Source organism: Megascapheus bottae, chromosome 14 (genome assembly GCF_031878675.1).
Source record: "Megascapheus bottae isolate mThoBot1 chromosome 14, mThoBot2.hap1, whole genome shotgun sequence".
In the NCBI taxonomy this organism is placed as follows: Eukaryota; Metazoa; Chordata; class Mammalia; order Rodentia; family Geomyidae; genus Megascapheus; species Megascapheus bottae.
The window spans coordinates 17,905,107-17,920,829 of record NC_143522.1 but is presented as its reverse complement, the minus strand read 5'-3'; the positions used below and the strand labels follow the sequence as shown (position 1 = coordinate 17,920,829).

Below are 15,723 nucleotides of genomic sequence, written 5' to 3'. Positions count from 1 at the left end.
CCCCCCGGAAAAACAAGACAGAGACAGCAGAAACAAATTCTGAAAGAGGAGGCAACTGAAGAAGGCTGAGAGAATTGAAAAGCTTGAGGTGATGGGGGGCGTCTCTTCCTTAGGCCTCCTCACAGAAATCCTCTTCTGCTTCTGCAGTGGCATCCTGGTATTGCTGGTACTTGGAGACAAGGTCATTCATGTTGCTCTCTGCCTTGGTGAACTCCATCTCATCCATGCCCTCACCTGTGTACCAGTGGAGGAAAGCCTTTCTGCGGAACATGGCAATAAACTGCTCAGAGATGCGCTTGAAGAGCTCCTGGATGGCTGTGCTGTTGCCAGTGGGGGTGACTGCCATCCTGAGGCCACGAGGTGGGATGTCACAGACAGCTGTCTTGACATTGTTGGGGATCCATTCCACGAAGTAGCTGCTATTCTTGTTCTGCACATTGAGCATCTGCTCATCTACCTCCTTCATGGACATGCGGCCACGGGAGACAGCAGCCACAGCGAGGTACGGGGTCATGGCGGGGGTCACAAGCAGCCATCATGTTCTTGGCATGGAAGACCTGCTGGGTGAGTTCAGGCACAGTGAGGGCCCAATACATGGCTTCCACGGCTAGTGAGAGGGGCAAAGCCGGGCATGAAGAAATGGAGATGTGAGAAGGGCACCATATTGACTGCCAGCTTGTGGAGGTCAGCATTGAGCTGGCCAGGGAAGTGGAGGCAGGTGGTGACACCGCTCATGGTGGCAGAGACGAGGTGGTTGAGGTCCCCGTAGGTTGGTGTGGTCAGCTGAAGGGTGCAGAAGCAGATTGTCATAAAGGGCCTCATTATTGATGCTGTAGGTCTCATCAGTATTCTCTACCAAGTGATGGACAGAGAGGGTGGCAAGCACAGTGTTAGACACTTTGGATGAGGGTACTACACTGAAGGTGTTCATGATGCTGTCGGGATAGTCTTCACGGATCTTGCTGATGATCAGGGGGCCCATTCCAGAGCCAGTGCCTCCACCCAGGAAGTGGGTCAGCTGGAATCCTTGCGGGCAGTCACAGCTCTCTGCCTCCTTCCACACCACATCAAGGACTGAGTCAACCAGCTCAGCCTCCTCTGTGTAATAGCCTTTGGCCCAGTTGTTGCCTGCCTGCCCCAGACTGACCAAAAACAAAGTTGTCTGGTCTGAAGATCTAGCCAAAGGGTCCTGAGCGCACAGAGTCCATGGTGCCAGGTTCTAGATCCACCAAGACAGCACAAGGAACGTATTTGCCACTGGTGACTTCATTGTAGCACACAGAGATGCGGTCCAACTACAGGTGGCTGTCCCCTTGGTAGGTACTGGTGAGGTCAAGGCCGTGTTCATCGCTGATAACCTCCCAGAACTTGGCACCGATCTGGATGCCACACTGACCGGCCTGGATGTGCAGGGTTTCCCTCGTGGTTAAAAATTAATTTTTCTTTTTGCTCGCCTTAAGTTATATGTGGGACAAGAGAATGTTAAGGGGTCTTTCTTTCTTTCTTTCTTTCTCTCTCTCTCTCTCTGTCTCTCTGTCTCTCTCTCTGTCTGTCTCTCTCTGTCTCTCTCTCTATCTCTCTCTCTGTCTCTCTCTCTATCTCTCTCTCTGTCTCTCTCTGTCTCTCTCTCTCTCTCTCTCTCTCTCTCTCTCTCTCTCTCTCTCTCTCTCTCTCTCTCTCTCTCTCTCTCTCTCTCTCCCTCTCTCTCTCTCTTTCTTTCTTTCTTTCTTTCCTGTGCTGTTCATGGGTTGAAAGGATGGAACATGCTCCAGAAGCCGGAGCAGGGAGGTCTGCAGATGACAGCAGGAGGATTCTGTTACTATCATTTTAAAAGGAAGAAAAATGTGTCTTTTGAGAGATTAAGAAATAGTTATCTCTCATCTCTTTTGCTGCCCCTTGGTTATCTCATATTGTTACAGTATCTCACTTTGTTACCTGATATATCGGATATATTTGTATTTGGTTATTTGAAATTGGATAGGGAAGGGGGAAAACAAGATGAGGGGTGGGGGTGGGGGGGAGGGAAATGGGGACCAAGACATGTGAAAGGGTATCAATGTATGGGAATTAATGCACCATCTATCTGGCAAATATCATGTAACCCTTCTATTAATTACAATAATAAATATACGAAAAAAATAAATTTGCTGAGGTCATATAGTTAGAAATTACTGACGGTAGAGTAGGGTTTGAACTCATAAGTCTATTCCTAACATTGATGTGTTTAAGCACTGCAATTTACTAGTCTCTACTCTGTCTACTTCCCATTCACTCCTGGTCATATCATATTTCTTGATGCACTGTAGCTATAATTTAGTAACCTAAATTATACCCAGTACCTGAAAATTATGTCTTTATGTTCATGTTCTATCTTACTTCAAGCAATCTCTCTTTTACTATGTTCTAGGAACTAAATGAAAATCAGTCCCCTCTCTGCCTTTCTTAACTCACAAATGGATAAATAACTTCCTCCTCACAGGATTATCTTCTCTTTCAAGGGATATTAATCAAGAGCAAGGCATGTATTGGTTGGAAGTAGAAAAATTATCAGAATTTAAAATAACCACAAGGTAAAACAAAGCAGTAGTTAATTTAACATTTACTTGGTCACTCCAACTTCCACGTAATGCCATTTATGTCTATATAATGAAGTAAAAGGAATAGATACTACGGTGGTAGTAACCAAAGTTGAGAAAATAGTAACCAGAGGGTTTATTAAGGAAGGTTTCCCTTATGTCTAAAACTGGTTTGTTACTATATGTATGAAAATCAGAGACTTCTGCATTTGTGTTGATTACAATGATTCTCAAGAAATTGCCGTGGGCACAGGCTAACGTTTGAGATTCACTGCACTAACTGATTCTTATGGTACCTCCTAAATGCTAAGAGTCACGAGTGATTCAATAGCAATGAAATGGACAGAACATCTCATTAACAGCTATGAGCTGTTCAGCAGTGTCTCTGAAATGGCTCCAACCTGCAGAAATTCTTGCCAGCATTTACTATATAGAGGCAGAACATAAGCAGTTTTTTTATTATTTTATTTTTCACTGCTTGGGTACTATTATTTATGAAGCTAAAACCTTCCAATTTAACTTCTAAGCTACATCCACATCCCTACCCCGTTGTGATGCAGTTTTAATAATGCATATAAGGCTAGGGTGTGGCTCAGGTAGCAGGGCCCTGAGTTTAAACTCCTTTATTGTCTCTTTCCACAAACACTGAACCTTGCAAAAGGCCAATACTGCATATGTGTGGTAAATTTATAACATTTATTTTACATAAACACAATTTACCATACATTCTATAATCTTCTTTTCCAATTGTTCTAAATGAATATGTTTGTCATAATTATGGACTTTCTTTTTTTATGAACAACATTCATTTCCTACAAATCTGGAATGAATATAGTTTTATTGTTATTGACTTTATAAATGTTTGAGCACAGGAATGAACAGAATGTAAGCTAGAAGACTCAACATGATAAATGTAAATATTATCTTTAATTAGTATATAATTAAATGACATTCCCTAAGCAAGACTCTACAATGCCGAGAAATAATTATGAAAACTCTTGCATAGGGAAGGGTTATCTTTTTAAGGATAGTTGAACAGAAAATAGACTTCAAAGGAAGAATATCTTATTTCAAGTTAGACAGCAGGATGGAGAATTTAGGGTTCACTAAACTCAGGGCTCTTTGCCACGATATGAGAACTCTATGTCTACAGGAATGATCTGTGCCCAAATCCATGTTGCCTACCTGGCACTTAGAAGAGGCAGAATATACAACTGATATAAACGTGAGACTCACACACTCCCATGTACTCAGTGGAAAAACAATATCCTCTGTGTTTGACCCAGGAGTCTTTTGTACCCTGCTATCATTCACAATATTTTGACAGAATAATCTGTTAGTTTATTAATTGGATAAAAATTTCTCAGACTCTTCATTGTTCTTGACAGAGTATAAAAGGTTAAGAAAGACTGGATATTTGCACAACATTAAAAAAAAAGACTGGGCAGGGAGTTTGGCCTAGTGGTAGAGTGCTTGCCTAGCATGCATGAAGACCCAGGTTCGATTCCTCGGTACCACATACGTAGCAAAAAGCCAGAAGTGGTGCTGTGGCTCAAGTGGTAGAGCCCTAGCCTTGAGAAAAATCCAGGGACAGTGCTCAAGCCCTGAGCCCAAGCCCAGGACTGGCAAAAAAAAAAAAATGACTGTCATTGGCCAGAAGGGTTGACATCTTAAAATCATGCTTAGGAAGAAGAAGAATGAATCAGGATGGGGATGTAGGTCAGTGACAGAATATCTGGAAATACGTTCCTTCTCTCTCTCTCTCTCTCTCTCTCTCTCTCTCTCTCTCTCTCTCTCTCTCTCTCTCTCTCTCTCTCTCTCTCCTCCTTCCCTCCCTCCCTCCCTCCCTCTGATTTAATTTCCTTTCCTCTTTACTCCATCCTTCTTTATCTCTATCTCACTAGTTTACAATATTGGCTGTAGTTTGTTCTACAGTTCTAATATCTGCCTTCATTAGCATGTTCACTGTTCCAGGAACAGCACGTCCCTGGAAAATCTCTGCTGGATATAAAACTTCCAAGCATAACTAATATGACAGCACAATGAATTTAATTTAAATGAACAATATATTTCATGGCCTTCATGGGTCAAGGGTGAAATGTTGGAAACTGCTTTTGTTTACAACTATTTGTCATCCCTCCTCAAAAACCCAGTTAGCTTCTAAAGCTTTATGCACATTCAAATGCTTTTATCATTAATATTTTCTTTGGAAAACAAAAATTAAAAAAAATCATAAAGATAATACTTTATAGTTCAGGTCAACTGATTTAGTTTAACATAAAATGGAAAACCTAGTGAGGTGATTAAACTAATACTCTCGTCATTTTAATTAAATTAGAAATATTATGAAAATAAGCAGTGGTTCACTGGTCAAAGGGGATTAAGGATCTAAGAGAGCACTGACCCTTAGTTTAGGGGTTACTAAACCATTACTGACTGCTTTAGTGGGCAAACTTGACCCCTGTCACATAAATTTAAATACCCTGATAGATGTCATTGTTTTTCCCATCTCCTGTCCCTACAAAGGAGAGTTGTGTTTCCTTATAAATCATTGTCATCAATGTTTTCCTGTCAGGGGAATCAGAAGCTATGGGTGCCACATATCAAGCCTACTAGTCATAAGCCAGCACCTGTATAGCCAAATATTACCATTATCTCCTACAGTTTTGTCATTCCCCATTCACAAATCAATCTGTTGATTAATGTCTCTAGAGCCCCTACAATGCACGATACACTGTGCTAGATTCAGAAAAACTGGTCAATTTTATTTTTAAAATAAAATAGATTACACTTGAAAATATCTTAACACAGGATTATTTAAATTCTTTCATAACAGAAAAGAAGACAAATAGCCCTTCTTTGGATAATGTAGGAAATTTTCTACAAAGTTCAATCATTTTGGCAATTGTTCCATCTACTGAAGAGCAAGTAGGAATTTCTTTAAATGAATAAAAGTTATAAAGAGCAGCCGGGAAAACAGGCGGCGGAGGGCGCCGGGCCGGGCAGCCCCGACCGCTGCAGAAACCAGCACAGGACTGGGCCAGCGACCCACAGAAGCAGCGGAAACCAGAAGCGGAACCAGAACAGCAAGCAGCAGAACCCAGAAGCAGAACACAGGTGGCGGCGGACATCCAAGGGGAGTGATTGATTCCCCAACACCGTGGAGCACCCACAGCCAAACGCAGAGGCGTGAGTAACACAACTGGTCCCCAAACCCATCGGGAAAGCAGAGCTGGTGCCAAGCAATAGAACTTAACTCAGACCCCTCCACCCCGCCCGAGAAAGACTGGCAGGAGCAGGGGGGCAAGGAATTTAGAATCCTGTCCCTATCCCCAACAGCCCCCTCCCCCAGGCCATTGACTGGAGACTGACAGGCAGGTGGATGTTAACACCCAGCACCCAACCAAAGGAGGTAGAGGTGTCCCTGCTCCCACCCGCCCAACAGGCTCCTCTCCCAGGCATCCTACTGGAGTCAGACAGGCAGGCTATGCTAAGACCCAGCACCCCACCAAGGGAGGCAGAACAATCCCAGCTCCCACCCGCCCAACAGGTTCCTCTTCCAGGCCACTGGGTCTGGAGAGTGGGGGGCGTTGAGACCCTGCTTTACAACAGCTGGTGGAGTGTGCAGGAAAATAGGAGCCAGCATCTATCCCCCTCAAATCTTGAGCCGGGCATCCTCCAGCTGGGAATCCTGAGCAAGACAGCACCAAGGGGCCCCCCACAGTCACAGACTCTTTGACAAAGCAGTGGAAACACAGCAGGGAACTGAAGGGCCAACCAGCAGCCAGGCTCACCTTCTGAGCATCAGAAAGGCGCAGCTATGCCCTTGGAGCCCACATCCTTGGCTGGGCCCCGCACCTGGGAACAGAGCAGACACCTGCTGGTCCTGCTGAGAGCCCCTGGAAATTCCCAAACCCCAGATCCTTGGCCGGGGGCCCGCCCCAGGAAGCAGCAAAGGAAAACCATCCATCTGCCCAGCATGCTCAGATTAAAGCTGGTAGATCCATCCCACAGCCCACTGTGAGGCCACTGGTTGGGCTGAGAGCTGGTCTTGAAGCAACACATAAGTTTTATCTAATACTTTCCAAACTTTGTAATCAAATACGCTACCTACTTACCAACTTAGGTCACTTATCCTTACATTATACCTTTTCTTCATTACTGTAATAATTTTACACTCCTACGTCATTCCTCTTATACATCCCTTGTTCTCTCTCATACTATTTTTCTATCTCTGGTCCTCTGTACATCTTTCAACCTTTATAATGCATGGATCTACACTTTATGGCTGTTGAGCAATACTGTATATCTAGGTGTTCAATTATACTCTAGGTCCAGAGGGACTTAAATACAATAGAGACTGGATTGAGAGGCTTATTGTTTTGGTCAAGAATTGGTTATCAGTGGTTATATTAGACTGGTCTCTAAGTGCACAAAAAGAAAGAGTGATAATACCAATAAAAAAACTGTGAACATCTAGTATCTGCCAGCTAAAGAGGTCTAAGTTGGTTATATCTGAAAAACTACAATCGTGTTTAGTATTAATCTTGCTCCCATTTTCAAATGGGCAGAACAAGAAACTCAAGAAAAATGTCAAATCAAGGAATAACATCCCCCACCCAATATAAACATACAATGGAGCAGTCAATGGCAAACCTAGACAAGAGTCTTCTAAGTGTTATACAAATGCAATTGATAAACATCATTAATGAAAAATGTGAAAATATAAAGAAAGAGATAAGGGAGGAAGCCATAGCCGAACAAGAGGAAACCATAAACAAGGTGATAAGTGAAAAAGGAGAAGCTATAAAGGAGGCTATAATAAAGGTTTTTCAAAGAAAAATGGATGAATTCCTAGAATCCACAAATAAAAAGGTGACCGAACTCCAGCAAATGTCCAAAGAAAATAAAGCTACTGAGCTGACCACTCAAATGGAAATCAAGGAGCTGCAGAAATCCATACATGATCTAAAAGAAGAGATGCAAGGCAATCCAAAATTTCATATGGAATAATAAAAGACCCCGTATAGCAAAAACACTTCTTAGCAGAAAGAATTGCGCAGGAAGAATTTCAATACCAAACTTTAGGCTCTATTACAGAGCTATAATCCTCAAAACAGCTTGGTGCTGGCACAAGAACAGGCCTGAAGACCAATGGAATAGAACTGAAGACCCAGATATTAAACCACAGACCTATGGCCACCTAATCTTTGACAAGGGAGCCAATAAAATGGAATGGAAGACAGATAGCCTCTTCAAGTTGTGCTGGCAGAACTGGTTAAGCACTTGCAGTAAACTAAAGTTGGATCCTTCTTTGTCACCCTGCACTAGAATTAACTCCAAATGGATCAAAGACCTGGAGGTAAAAGCTGACACACTGAAAACTTTACAAGAAGGAATAGGAGATACACTAGGCCTCCTTGGCACAGGTCAAAACTTTCTTAATAAGGACCAAGAATCACAACAAATCAGAGAAAGTCTGGATAAGTGGGACTGCATTAAACTGCAGAGCTTTTGTATGGCAAAAGACATAGCTAGTAAATTAATTAGAAAGCCTACAGAGTGGGAGAAGATCTTCACCAACCATACAGCGCACAAAGGCCTCATATCTAAAATATATCAACAGCTCAAAAAATTGAATCACTCCAAAACTAACCTCCAAAGTAACAACCATCCCATTAAAAAATGAGCCAAAGACTTAAAGAGAGTCTTCTCTGAAGAAGAAATAAGAATGGCCTATGGACACATGAAGAAATGCTCAACATCTCTGGTCATAAAAGAAATGCAAATCAAAACAACACTAAGATTCCACCTCACTCCATTTAGAATGGCCAGGATCAGGAAAACTAATACCAACAGGTGCTGGTGGGGATGTGGCCAGGAGGGATCACTACTACACTGTTGGTGGGAGTGCAAACTCGTTCAACCACTATGGAAAGCAGTATGGCAGTTCCTCAAAAGACTAAACATAGAGCTCCCCTATGACCCAGCAATTCCACTACTTGGCATTTACCCAACCATCCAGAATCTAGGGCATACTAAATCCATTAGCAAAACAATGTTCATTGAAGCATTATTCACCATAGCAAAGGTATGGAACCAACCCAGATGTCCCTCAGTTGATGAGTGGATCAACAAGATGTGGTATTTGTACACAATGGAATTCTATGCTGCTGTCAGAAAAAACAACATCGCCCCATTTCTTAGGAATGCAAAGACTTAGAAAAAATCCTATTAAGTGAAGTAAGCCAGACTCAAAGGAACTTAGGCTCAATGGTTTCTCTCATTTGTCATAATCAGTAGAAACCTTGGGCTCTACTAGCAGAGATCTGCAATAGAGCAAAACCTTGATACATAAGGCCATATAGTATGAAGCTAATTGAAAGGGCCTCCAGGATATTGAAACAAAAGCCATAGAATGAGTGATTGTTGTCCTTAATGTACTATGTTATCTCTCATCTCTTTTGCTGTCCCTTGGTTTTCTTATATTATTACAGTATCTCACTTTGTTATCTGATATATTGGATATATTTGTATTTGGTTATTTGAAATTGGATAGGGAAGGGGGGAAAACCAAAATGGGGGTGGGGGTGGGGGAGAGCGTAATGGGGACCAAGACATGTGAAAGGGTATCAATGTATGTGAATTAATGCACCTTCTATCAATTACAATAAAAATATTTTTAAAAAGTTATAAAGACACTATAGCTAGGTGGAATAACTCAAAATATCCTTGTATTCTCATATAAGTTAATATATATACATATATATTTATATAATGAAGTTGGATTGTGTATATTATTACAGATAATTATGGTTATAATATTGAGAGCATTAGGAGGAACCAAATTGAGGGCTAAATATTTCCAAAAGTTTGGCAAAACAATGAGAATAAGAGATTAGAAAGGTATATAATCTTTTTTATGATTGGAACTTACTATGGAACTTATGGGGCCAAGACTCAAGAGTATCTAAATGTGAATAATAAAGATATTCTTCATCAGACATCAGTAAAGAGTAACAGAAAGTTGAAAGAGGCTTAAAATACAAAATTAGGCGGTTTTGCTTTTTAAAAAATGCTAGACATATAATAATGTGCTACATTCTGAAGAAGGGAGCAATGTAAATGTTCACAGCAGAGGAGAAAATTTGAGTTTGTCAATGAGAAATTGAGCTGTAAGCAACAAAGGAGTTGTAATCATTTATCTGTATATTGTACCTTTGGGAAACAGAGATTTGGAAGAATATAAGACATGGGATGTTCTTCTAGGAAGTGAAGACCTAGAATGCAAAAGGAAGAGGATGGATTGGTACAAAATAAATGCAAAGGCAAGTGACTATGAATATAAAATGCAAAGGATGGTAGTTATGAATAAAATTTCATTTTAAAAGGCAAAGAAGATGGTCCAAAAGCAGCTTAAAATGGTCTAATATTCTATGTCATTGGTTTTCAATTAGTTACTTCTGACATCAGTGAAAGGTGTTTCCTAGAGAAGTAAGGAAATTACCTTTCATAGAGGGCCCATTTCATCATTAATAACATAAATAGATTCATTCGTTCATGAGCCATAGTCTCCTCTAAGGGACCACACTGGCTCTACCTCGTAAAATCTCACAGTAGGGGTTCCATTTCAGCATGAATTTTCAAGGGGATGTATCTCCGAGTTATATGAATAGAGGCAGGTAAGATGGAAATAAATAAACATTTCAAAACTACATGGACACCGTTATTATTATACATTTATAAAGTAGTGTCCCGGAATTTTCTTGTATTATTTGGCAAAATACAATGGCATTAATATTCTAGTAATAAACTTCATGATATTCTCAATAGTGCCATGGACCCAAAAGCTGACATTTTCTTTCTATTTTTCTTTTTTTTGGTGGGGGAGGATCGGTCATGGGACTTGAACTCTGAGTCTGGGCACTGTCCCTGAGCTCTTCAACTCAAGGCTATCTGCCCTACCCCTGGGCCTGGGGGTTGTCCCTGAGCTCTTCAGTTCAAGGATACCACCCTACCCCTTGAGCCACAGGGTCATTTCCAGTTTTCTGGTGGTTAACTGGAGATAAGAGTCTCATGGACTTTAGTGTCTGGCCTAGCTTTGAACTTTGATACTCAGATCTCAGCCTCCTGAGAAGCCGGGATTACAGGCATGAGCCACTACACCTGGCTGACATTTTCTTTTACATGGCTTTTTTTCCCCAGTAATGGAGTTGAATTCAGGGCCTTGGCACTGTCCGTCCCTGTGCTCTTTTTACTCAAGGCTAGCACTCTACCACTTTGAGACACAGCACCACTTGTTTTTCTTTTGTTTGTTTGTTTGATTTTTTTTTTAGTGGTTAATTGGAAATGTCTCCTAAAGTTTTCTGTTCAGTTTGGCTTCAAACCACAATCTTCAAACCTCAGCCTTCTGAGTAGCTAGGATTGCAGGTATGTGAGCTAACATGGGACAAATATCAGTTTTGATCATCACTTCATTATTGTAAGTCCTCTTCCCATTGGCATGGTAAATTCTTGGAACTGCTAAATTCTAATCTACTGACAATCAGTAATACCCTTCCATGCTCTCTCATATTCTCATTGTACTTCACTAAAGTCATAACTCAGTATTTATTAACTTCTTGCTCTATACCCAGAACATTTATAAATGATCTGTTTTAATTATCCAAAATTAATATGATCATTTATTTTTATTGTTAGTGCTATTATAAAGGTGATACACAGAGAAGTTGCAATTGCATAAGTCAGATCATGAGTATATTTCTTTTCAGATGATGTTTCCCCTTCCCTTGTTCTTTCAAATATAGCTAATTTTATAAATGGAAAAAAACCCTGAATTTTAGAAAATTACTTAATTTTCCCAAGATCACTACAAAACTACTTTTCAACTAGGACTCCCCATCCACTGAGCTCTGAATTACTTGTCATTCCCTAAAAACTATCGAGGCATGTTTTCTATTCCTATCATTCTCTACCAAACAGCACCTGCTTTGCCTCTTATTAGCAATGACATCGATTGAGTTAGGAGTGCCAATTAATATTTGGTGAATGACTAAATAATGTTAGGAAATAAATCTCTTCTTGCAGTACTACTGGGAGTTAACTTTGAAATTTGCTTTGGGATGAAATCTGGGACCTATTTATGAACCTCCAACCAATCAATAATTTACTACTTATTCATTGTAATATATTGAGCCTTGTTTTGGTGGTTTTGTGAAAGAAACAAAGTAGGAAGCAGGCAATGCCTAACTTTGAGATTTATTGCTTTATAGGCAACACAAAAGCTTATATCCTTACCTAGCATTTCTTATTACCTAATCCCAACTTAGCCAGAGAAGTCCAGGGGATCCCATACAAAAGTCAATAATGTCTCAGAGCAAAAAAAAAAAATAAGAGCAACATGCTAAAAATGGATCTAAGGGGAAAAGAAACCCAAGACTGATGAACACAATGTTTTCACTGGCCAATAGTGAAAGATCTCTACTTCCAAGTTCGTTTTGATGACTCTGGAAAAATATGTCACTCAAACAAAGTATCATCTTCTGACATTGTGTGTAGGTAATGAGCTCTTAATTATAGATCTTGTCAGTTCAATGATCATGGCATTGCCCTGAGCTCCCAGAGCACCCCCACAGTGGCTGTCAAGATAGACATATTCTCACCCAATGAGATGAATACCTGCAGTTTATCTCCTTCAGTGCCACTTTCTACATATTTTTATTCTATTCTATTCTATCCTATCCTATCCTATCCTGGGAGGCTGCTTGCATTTATGAATAAGCCTCCTCAGCATTGATTTTTAGTTCTTCTATTGCTAGGACCTGTGGGAACTTTGAGAATAGGAAGGAGAATAAATTAGAGGATTTAGATCTCTAGTTCTACAAATTCTGGTTCCTATTTCTCTCTTCCACATTGCTAGCAATTGGACCTCACTGTAGTTATTACAAAGACTTCTCTTTTCTCCTTCCTCTGACCTCTTTGTTTTTGAAAGTACTTACATTGCTTTTTTTTGTTGTTTCCATTCCTTGAGTATCACTTCATCCTTTGTTGCTTCTCTATACTTGGGCTATGTCTTTATAAATGGCTCCTTCAGTAAGCAAACTGTGATCAAAAACTAAATTTGAGTTACATGTATCTGTTTCCAGCCAGGGTGTCTCTGAACTGACAAAGCAATCCTACAAAGATATGCTTCACTGTGTGAAGGAAAAGGAAAATATCTGCCCAAAGGAAATGAAGATGGGCTTAGCAAGGTTGGAAAAATGAGTCTTCATGAAGCTGTAAATTAAGGAATCAATCCATAGTGGCTGCTAAATCCTAGATAAGTCTTCATGGGGAGTGCTGAACAATGTGTAAACCAGACACAAAATTCCAAAACATCCTTTATCCCTGATTCTCAAAACTCTGTACCATAACCTGCCTTACCTCTGGAAATCAGAAGGTTGGAGTGGTGAGTACCATTACAACCATGCAGGATTAGTGGGAGATTAGGTATATATTGTTCCACAGTCTCCAAAGGCCATTTAATGGAAATCGTGTGTTTTTCTTTCATACTTGGAGTCTCTTGAGAGTACATTTAGGAGCTATCTCTCAAAATGTTTTGACCAGAAGGTAAAAGCTTATTAAAGCTTATGGAGGCACAAGTGGGAATGTGTGAGGTGTACAGTTTAGGAGAGCAAAATATATGGGGACGAGGGGATGGCCATAGTCAATCACCAAAATAAAGAGGAAATATATACATATATATATATATAATACAAGTTATGGCCCCATCTAAAGATATTCACTGTCCCCCAGAGTCTCCATTATAAAATTTCCTGAAAATCCCAGCAATTTTGCAGTGTATTCTTTGATATGTTTATAATTATTTATTATACAGTCCATAGACTTTACATTTAACCAGATGTTTTATCCATCCAAAGAATCAAAACCGTTATCCACGCTCTTTCAATTTCAACTCAGTGGAATTCAGCCTGGCGAATAAAAAAGGGTTTGTATATTTGTACTTTTTCAACTTATTCTTCCCATAGACAAAGATCTGCTTACTTAGCACTCATCAAACATTAATTCTTGTTTCATCATCTTAATAAAAACTGGAGAGTTGCTGGTGGCTCACAGCTGTAATCCCATCTACTTAGGAGACTAGGATATGAGGATCTTAGTTTAACTCAGCCCACGTAGGAAAGTCCTTAGGACTTTTCTCTCCAATTAACAACGAAAAAGCCAGAAGTGACTCTGTGGCTCAAGTAGTACAGTGCTAGCCTTAAGCAGAAAAGCTCAGCCACAAAGCTGAGACTCTTAAGTTCAAGCCCCAGGAGTGGCGCGCACACACACACACACACACACACACACACACACACACACACACACACCAAAACCTGCTGTCTGTAAAAGTTTTAAGAGATGTTTATTATGTAGCCTACCTGTAATCATTGAAATCCCTTGGATAACAATCGGTTATACGAAAGGAACATCAAGGGCTGTAGAGTTCTAGGGAAAAAAAGATAATTTAAAGATTATTCTTCTAATAACTGTTCGGGGATAAAAATCTCACAAGGAATATTATGCAACATTTTCACAATGCAAAACTGTTAGAAAGTCAAGTGCAAATCTTCATTTTGGAAAATGGAAACAAAACACCTTCAGATTCATTGACATTGCAAAATTGGAGTTTCATGTTTGATTTATTACAGATCCAGTGTGTTTTTTTTAATGAAGTCATAACCATAGGCATGACAGAAAATATACTGACCAATAATATTTCACTATATCATACCATAATTCTCAAGTTGTGAACCTTAACTTCAACTTAACATATTTTAAAATATGACATTTAAACTCCACAAAGTCACTGTCTATATTTCATCCCTACTATATACAGTGCCACTTCTGCTAAGTGACTTATCTATGAAGAGACAAGTAAGTAGGAAAGACAAAATTCAAAGAAGTTCAATACAATTATAAGCAAAAAAGGGCCTCATGCACAGTCATATTTTCATACTCAGGATATTAGTAAAATGAACTGTTTTATAAAGATTGACCATTTCATTCTTTCTCCACTCCAGTTTTACCATACAACCCAAATGAAATTCTTTCTACATAAGTATAAAGGTGCTTCTGGAAATAACATATTAGTCCTGTACTTTCAACATGTAGGGAAAAAAATAAAATATGCCTCCTCTCCACTATATGAAAAGTTCAATTGGTCTCTTAGCTAGTGATTTTACCATATTGAAATACCTTCTAAACAGACAAATGATCCATTCTGCACTCATCTATCGCTGGCTATATCTTGTTATTATGAATCCCATGGGTTAAATTCACTTTTAAAGTGCATCTTCCCTTCTCATTCTTCCTATCAAATGTATAAGTAAGTAGTTTTATTTACCTACAAGCTATAAGAGTATGACTATATTCTACAGTCTCTGAGTTCCAGGAGAATTCATGATCCCCAACATTTTAGTAGGCATTGATTGAGCCATGGCCAAAAAAAATGGAGGTTCAAGATAAGAAGGTCCTATATGATTTGCAACTCACATCAGAAACTTATTATATCTATCTTTGTGCCTTGATGATCTCAGTTTCAAAGCCCGTATTTTTTTTTAAAAAAAGAGCTCAAAATTGCTTTAAGATAAATTAATGCAATATCAGAAAATGTCAACCAAAAGTAAGTTCCACAGTATTTGAACAAGCCTGTTCTTACAATTCCTGTGAGTTGTTTGCATCTACGTTTGACTTTGCTAAACAACCATAAGTGAAGGGTGAAGTCTAACTATTTAAAATTCTCATGAAATGACAGTCCATAAAATGCTGTAAAGAGATGAAACTCAGCAAACACCACAAAGCCATTATGAGAAAACTGTCATGCACTAAATCTGCCCAGGACAGCAGGGCGCTTAAATGATAGTCACATTTGTTTTGGGATGTTTGCCTATAAATGTTCTTTTAAAAATGTACTAAATAAGATGCATAATTTAGTTCCTGTGTAGTCTGCTGGCAAGATGCCAGTTCCTTCTTATATACTGCTCTTGCTTTCTCCCTGATCTCTCACAATCTCTCCCTGGGTTTGATACAGGTTAATGTGGGCTCCCCAAAGAAATGATCCCCTAACTTCATTTTCCCCCCACAATATCTGAATTTAGGTTTCCTT

At 39.7% G+C, this 15,723-nt stretch overlaps 1 pseudogene; it reads right to left on the bottom strand.

Annotated features, from left to right (window-relative positions):
• Positions 1-109: 109 nt before the first annotated feature.
• LOC150054774 (tubulin beta chain pseudogene) lies at positions 110-6,765 on the bottom strand (annotated as a pseudogene).
• Between the last annotated feature and the right edge of the window lie 8,958 nt (positions 6,766-15,723).